The following is an 8,514-nucleotide window of genomic DNA, read 5'->3' as shown; positions in this document are numbered from 1 at the left end:
CTGCTAGACGAATAACCTATCAATTTATCTTGACTTATGCTCCTTTAGTATCTCTTTAATTCAGCATTCCCAGGTCTTTCACACAGGACAGTCAATATAGGAATAATACCAACTGCAAAGTTTTCTGGGAGGAGGGACCAAGGTAGTGTATCATAACCTTTTTTGCGTAGAATGACTGCACCTCTATGCCTGATGCGTGTTGTGTCGCAAGTAGTAGCGGTAAAGTGCATTGGGCGCTGGCGCATGATTTAAACTGCATTCACCTAATTGAAAAAGAGTGTTCAGGAGCTCATTCGACACCCAAATCTTGCCTGTTTGAGAAGCAAAGTGCAACTGATGGTTGTTCAGAGTAGACTACATGCGTGTGCACGCATGCAAGCCTTGGCGCTAGCTCGGCACTGAGCAAATAGCAGCCAGCGACGCTGGTCCAGATTTGCATGGTCGATACAAAAGCTCCCTGCCAGTGAGGCATTGCACAGCAAGTCATTGCTGGAAGCTTGCTGCTAGTGCATTTTCACAAATTCCACAAATAGCCAGAAATGGTTGCATGGAGTGCACTGCCATATACACGCATTGCCACAGCAAAGTATGTTGCATTTACATTATGGAGACAAAATCTGCCCAAAATTTGTCTGTTGTAGCCGATAACCCATTATAGCTGGTTTTGCTAAAAGCAGGATTATTGATAATATAGGCAGACCAAAGTAAGTGTGAATAGTGAGCTACATTCGAGAATATGTATGAGGATCCATTGTAATGGGGCATGGACTAGTAAAGTATTCTTGCGGAACTAATGTGCCACAGTCGAGCACACATATATGCCGTGCATGGTGCACTGTCCTCTCTGTTCGTAGGAATGGCACTTCTATTCGAGTATGCTGTTTGAATGTAATAACTTATCCAAATTTTTTCGTGTTGTGCACAAGCTCAAGAGGGGGAATGATGCACAAGGACAGGACGAGGAGAAACACATAAAACATTGGCCTGCTTGGTGCATCTGTTTTGTTCTCGCACTACAGGCTGTATTCCACCTCACTGCAGTGCAGTGGAAGATGCAGTGTGAATGAATGAATGTCTGATGTTTAATGGCGCAAGGGCCAAGTATGGCAAAATAGCACCATCATCATCATCATCAGCCTGGTTACACCCACTGCAGGGCAAAGGCCTCTCCCATGCTTCTCCAATAACCCCGGTCATGTACTAATTGTGGCCATGTTGTCCCTGCAAACACCTTAATCTCATCCGCCCACCTAACTATCTGCCGCCCCCTGCTACGTTTCCTTTCCCTTGGAGTCCAGTCCGTAAGCCTTCATGACCATCGGTTATTTTCCCTCCTCATTACATGTCCTGCCCATGCCCATTTCCTTTTCTTGATTTCAACTAAGATATCATTAACTCGCGTTTGTTCCCTCACCCAATCTGCTCTTTTCTTATCCCTCAACATTGCATCCATCATTCTTCTTTCCATAGCTCGTTGCATCGTCCTCAATTTAAGTAGAACCCTTTTCGTAAGCCTCCAGGTTTCTGCCCAGTAGGTGAGTACTGGTAAGACACAGCTATTATACACTTTTCTCTTGAGGGATAATGGCAACCTGCTGTTCATGATCTGAGAATGCCTGCCAAACGCACCCCAGCCCATTCTTATTATTCTAATTATTTCCGTCTCGTGATCCGGATCCGCGGTCACTACCTGCCCTAAGTAGATGTATTCCCTTACCACTTCCAGTGCCTCGCTACCTATTGTAAATTGCTGTTCTCTTCCAAGACTGTTAAACATTACTTTAGTTTTCTGCAGATTAATTTTTAGACCCACTCTTCTGCTTTGCCTCTCCAGGTCAGTGATCATGCATTGCAATTGGTGCCCTGAGTTACTAAGCAAGGCAATATTATCAGTGAATCGCAAGTTACTAAGGTATTCTCCATTAACTTTTATCCCCAATTCTTCCCAATCCAGGTCTCTGAATACCTCCTGTAAACACGCTGTCAATAGCATTGGAGAGATCGTACCTCCCTGTCTGACACTTCTCTTTATTAGTATTTTGTTGCTTTCTTTATGGAGGACTACAGTGGCTGTGGAGCCGCTACAGATACCTTTCATTATTTTTAAATACGGCTCGTCTACACCCTGATTCCGTAATGCCCCCATGACTGCTGAGGTTTCGACTGAATCAAACGCTTTCTCGTAATCAATGAAAGCTATATATAAAGGGTTGGCTATATTCCGCACATTTCTCTATCACTTGATCTCTATCACCTATCACCTGACGAAAGATCTGATCAAGAAACGCCAATGTATGAAAGCCTCTAACCCTACAGCTAGAATAGAACTGGCAGAACTTTCCAAGTTAATCAACAAGCGTAAGACAGCTGACATAAGGAAGTATAATATGGATAGAATTGAACATGCTCTCAGGAACGGAGGAAGCCTAAAAACAGTGAAGAAGAAACTAGGAATTGGCAAGAATCAGATGTATGCGTTAAGAGACAAAGCCGGCAATATCATCACTAATATGGATGAGATAGTTCAAGTGGCTGAAGAGTTCTAAAGAGATTTCTACAGTACCAGTGGCACCCACAACGATAATGGAAGAGAGAATAGTCTAGAGGAATTCGAAATCCCACAGGTAATGCCGGGAGAAGTAAAGAAGGCCTTGGGAGATATGCAAAGGGGGAAGGCAGCTGGGGAGGATCAGGTAACAGCAGATTTGTTCAAGGATGGTGGGCAGATTGTTCTAGAGAAACTGGCCACCCTGTATACGCAATGCCTCTTGACCTCGAGCGTACCGGAATCTTGGAAGAACGCTAACATAATCCTAATCCATAAGAAAGGGGACGCCAAGACTTGAAAAATTATAAACCTATCAGCTTACTGTCCGTTGCCTACAAACTATTTACAAAGGTAATCGCAAATAGAATCAGGAACACCTTAGACCTCTGTCAAGCAAAGGACCAGGCAGGATTCCAAAAAGGCTACTCAACCATAGACCATATTCACACTATCAGTCAGGTGATAGAGAAATGTCTGGAATATAACCAACCCTTATATATAGCTTTCATTGATTACAAGAAAGCGTTTGATTCTGGGCTTCTTCGATTTTCCACTTCTTGCTACCCGCGAGCTGCCAGAGCCAGCCAGAGCGTCTTCATTTTTCTCGGGTTGCTCCGCCCACCGCGCTACACACTTCCGCCGGGCGTTCGTTTTGCTCGCGCTGGACGGTTCTGGCTACCTGTGGGCTACCAGAACTCTGGAAGTTCTCTGGTTAGCAGACGACTAAAAGAGGCGATGGGCGCTCGCCGCCATCTTTATGGGGACTTCACGGATTGCAATGCGGGCGCTTGAGGACTTAAATTTACCTCGCTCAGCCAACTGTCTACGGTCATCTCCGGATTTCCTTACTTCTAGCGTTATCTTTTTAGGTGCTAATGCTTCGTTCCGCATCGCGAAGCAGTGTGATACGAGCCATGGTGAACCGTTTGAAGCTTTTGTGTGTGTGTGTGTGTGTGTCCCCTGATTGCTTCTTCGCGGCGGTGAACTGCGCGCCGCGCTCTCATGCGTGCATGTTATCTGCATCGTGTTCCACGCAAGCTGTAAACGCTCAATCACACATTGTGGTACATTTTGGGTTCGTCTTTCTCTGGTGGCGTTCCTTTTCACATATTTCGCGTATGTATATCTCTCCTTTCTCTGCAGTTAGCGAAGGCTTTGCAGTTAGCCCGTGTTCGTTCCGCCTCTCCGTCGTATGCTTAGGTGGCAGCTCGGAACCGATATGTGTTCGAACTGCAGGCCGTTGATCTAAGAATACAGTGATTGCACTTGGTACATTTAGACACACATACATTGGCTTATTGCTCTCATGATTGCGACCAATGTTGTTTCTCGTGTGATACGTTTTGCTGGTCACAGGCGACATGCGTTTTCACGTGCCAGCCACGTCCGCAGCTCCTTAAATGAGAAGCACCATCAGCCACAACAAACTTTCTGAAATCGAAGCCCAAGCAGGTTGGCGTGAAATTTTATGCGTATGAGACCTGCAACCTGCTTTTTCATGTCTTGTGATGACACAACACCAACTAATCAATGTCGCCGGCGGTCGACGTGATCGCTGCGAGCAGGGATCTTCCAGCTAACGCTTTCGAGTATACAATCACGATTTTGCGTCTTGTCATCCGCCTCGTCGGAGGCCATCTGCTGCGCTGCGCAAGGCGAGGTTGGCCGACTACGCGTCCTGCGCTGAGTCGCGCGAAAGTGATCGTATTCCTGAAGGCAACTATATATTTTCAAGCTGGCAATGCATAAATGGCAGACTACGCCGAGCGCACGTCGGCCTCGACGGGCGCTGCCATGCTGGTAGCATGTTTACATTTGGCCAGCTGTACTGGCTTTCGATTTTGTAAACTTCGGGCAGGTTCGGGCTGTTTTGGGATCCCAGCCCATGTGACTTCCTGTCAGAACCGGAACTAGCTGGCTGCCGTCTGGCTCCCAGCAGGCTGCCAGAACTCCGAAAATCGAAGAGGCTCTCTGTCGAAACCTCAGCAGTCATGGAGGCATTACGGAATCGGGGTGCAGAGGAGCCGTATGTAAAAATACTGAAAGATATCTATAGCGGCTCCACAGCCACCGTAGTCCTCCATAAAGAAATCAACAAAATCCCAATAAAGAAAGGCGTGAGGCAGGGAGATACGATCTCTCCAATGCTATTCACAGCGTGTTTACAGGAGGTATTCAGAGACCTGGATTGGGAAGAATTGGGGATAAAAGTTAATGGAGAATACCTTAGTAACTTACGATTCGCTGATGATATTGCCTTGCTTAGTAACTCAGGGGACCAACTGCAATGCATGCTCACTGACCTCGAGAGGCAAAGCAGAAGAGTGGGTCTAAAAATTAATCTGCAGGAAACTAAAGTAATGTTTAACAGTCTCGGAAGAGAACAGCAATTTACAATAGGCAGCGAGGCACTGGAAGTCGTAAGGGAATACACCTACTTGGGGCAGGTAGTGACGGCGGATCCGGACCATGAGACGGAAATAATCAGGAGAATAAGAATGGGCTGGGGTGCGTTTGGCAGGCATTCTCAGATCATGAACAGCAGGTTGCCATTATCCCTCAAGAGAAAAGTATATAATAGCTGTGTCTTACCAGTTCACCTATGGGGCAGAAACCTGGAGGCTTACGAAAAGAGTTCTACTCAAATTGAGGACGACGCAACGAGCTATGGAAAGAATTATAGGTGTAACGTTAAGGGATAAGAAAAGAGCAGAGAGGGTGAAGGAACAAATGCGAGTTAATGACATCTTAGTTGAAATCAAGAAGAAGAACTGGGCATGGGCAGGACATGTAATGAGGAGGGAAGATAACCAATGGTCATTAAGGGTTACGGACTGGATTCCAAGGAAAGGGAAGCGTAGCAGCGGGCGGCAGAAAGTTAGGTGGGCGGATGAGATTAAGAAGTTTGCAGGGACGGCATGGCCACAATTAGTACATGACTGGGGTTGTTGGAGAAGTATGGGAGAGGCCTTTGCCCTGCAGTGGGCGCAACCAGGATGATGATGATGATGATGATTGATAGTGTGAATATGGTCTATTGTTGAGAAGCCTTTACGGAATCCTGCCTGGTCCTTTGCTTGACAGAAGTCTAAGGTGTTCCTGATTCTATTTGCGATTACCTTAGTAAATAGTTTGTAGGCAACTGACAGTAAGCTTATCGGTCTATAATTTTTCAAGTCTTTGGCGTCCCCTTTCTTATGGATTAGGATTATGTTAGCGTTCTTCCAAGATTCCGGTACGCGCGAGGTCGTGAGGCATTGCGTATACAGGGTGGCCAGTTTCTCTAGAACAATCTGCCCACCATCCTTCAACAAATCTGCTGTTACCTGATCCTCCCCAGGTGCCTTCCCCTTTCGCATAGCTCCTAAGGCTTTCTTTACTTCTGCCGGCGTTACCTGTGGGATTTCGACTTCCTCTAGACTATTCTCTCTTCCATTATCGTCGTGTGTGCCACTGGTACTGTATAAATCTCAATAGAACTCCTCAGCCACTTGAACTATCTCATCTATATAAGCAATGATATTGCCGGCTTTGTCTCTTAACACATACTTCTGATTCTTGCCAATTCCTAGTTTCTTCTTCACTGCTTTTAGGCTTCCTCCGTTCCTGAGAGCATGTTCAATTCTATCCATATTATACTTTCTTATGTCAGCTGTCTTACGCTTGTTGATTAACTTGGAAAGTTCTGCCAGTTCTATTCTAGCTGTAGGGTTAGAGGCTTTCATACATTGGCGTTTCTTGATCAGATCTGTCGTCTCCTGCGATAGCTTACTGTTATCCTGTCTAACCACCACCACCACCGACTTCTATTGCACACTCCTTAATGATGCCCACAAGATTGTCGTTCATTGCTTCAACACTAAGGTCCTCTTCCTGAGTTAAAGCCAAATACCTGTTCTGTAGCTTGATCTGGAATTCCTCTATTTTCCCTCTTACCGCTAACTCATTGATCGGCTTCTTATGTGCCAGTTTCTTCCGTTCACTCCTCAGGTCTAGGCTAATTCGAGTTCTTACCATCCTATAGTCACTGCAGCGCTCCTTGCTGAGCATGTCCACATCTTGTATGATGCCAGGGTTAGCGCAGAGTATGAAGCCTATTTCATTTCTAGTCTCGCCGTTCAGGCTCCTCCACGTCCACTTTCATCTATCCCGATTGCGGAAGAAGGTATTCATTATCCGCATATTATTCTGTTCCACAAACCCTACTAATAACTCTCCCCTGCTATTCCTAGTGCCTATGCCATATTCCCCCACTGCCTTGTCTCCAGCCTGCTTCTTGCCCACCTTGGCACTGAAGTCGCCCGTCATTATAGTGTATTTTGTTTTCACTTTACTCATCGCCGATTCCACGTCTTCATAGAAGCTTTCGACTTCCTGCTCATCATGACAATGTAGGGGCGTAGACCTGTACTACCTTCATTTTGTACCTCTTATTAAGTTTCACAACAAGACCTGCCACCCTCTCGTTAATGCTATAGAATTCCTGTATGTTACCAGCTATATTTTTATTAATCAGGAATCCGACTCCTAGTTCTCGTCTCTCCGCTAAGCCCCGGTAGCATAGGACGTGCCCGCTTTTTAGCACTGTATACTATGCTTCTTTTGGCCTCCTAACTTCACAAGCCCTATTACATCCCATTTACTGCCCTCTAATTCCTCCAATAGCACAGCTAGACTCGCCTCACTCGATAACGTTCTAGCGTTAAACGTTGCCAGGTTCATATTCCAATGGCGGCCTCTCCGGTGTCAGCAAATAGTACCATGCTAGTGTTAATGAGTTTGCAGTGGACTGATGGATTCTGTGAAGTTACTGTGATGTGGCTGTAAAGGGGCCTAAAAGAGTTGATGAAAATTGCATAGAATCTACGTATAATAATATTATGGAAATTACTAATGATGTGTACTATGAACATTAAAAGGCATTGCAAAAGAATGATGCAATATACAAAACATAATTAAATTATATTAATGAGTAAATTAATATATTATAAAAATATTTTATTATAATATATTATAAAGATGTAAATTATATTATATTATTAAAATTAAATTAATAAAAGTGAAATTAGTTTAGTGCTGCAGATGCGAATGTCCACCAATCAAACATACTTAGTGAAGCTGCAGCACTCTAGGTTTGACCCAAAAGAATGAAAAACAAGTGCATTTGGTAGGCACAATGCGAAGCATATTCTAATTGAATTTGATCTAAAAATAAGGTAGCTCTAGACACCATGTCCCCCTTTAAAGAGGCCCTGAAAGAATTTTCTAACAAAACGTAGAATGACATCACTATTAAATTAGGTTGCCTCACGAATCTCCTGCTGGAAAAAAATTTCAAATTCTTTAAGCACAAGCGAAGTTAGATGGAATGCTATTGGATCAATCAGTTGCTTTCAGTCTCCTTTCGTTTCCGCTAGCATGCTGGAAGTTACACGGGGGAGACTGCAAGGGGTCTCAAGGGAGCAATGCACCACTGGCCCCGCCTAAAGGTTGAACGCAAGACCTACGGTATGTTTTTCATCTCGGAGGCCATGCACAGCAGATGCAGCAATCCACAACTGTTATGTTTAAACCAGCAGTAAAAAGATGAAATCGTTCTTCTGTCTTTTTTGAAATCACAGACAGATATCTTTCATCTATTTAACTCAAACGAGCAATAATTGTATAGACTTCCCAACCTCTGCTAGGCAGCCCTATGATGATGATTTGTTGGCATCCCTTTGAAACAGGTCGGGGACAAATCGTCACCTAGCCTGCTTGAGTTACTCAGGTATGCTATTAATGCTTTTCCTTCTAGCATTTACAGCGAAGCTGCTTAGAGCTAGTTCTCCCAGGATCGTGCCCGTGCATAGACTCAAAACTGTCATCATCAGGATTGGCTCCAGCGACGTCCACTTCCACAGCTGGCTCGCTAATGCCCCTAGGCGCGACCATGCGAACAGAACACGCTTGAGCCACTACTCCCG

The sequence above is a fragment of the Dermacentor albipictus genome, unplaced genomic scaffold (assembly GCF_038994185.2).
Source record: "Dermacentor albipictus isolate Rhodes 1998 colony unplaced genomic scaffold, USDA_Dalb.pri_finalv2 scaffold_82, whole genome shotgun sequence".
NCBI lineage: Eukaryota > Metazoa > Arthropoda > Arachnida > Ixodida > Ixodidae > Dermacentor > Dermacentor albipictus.
This window is presented reverse-complemented; position numbering follows the sequence as displayed.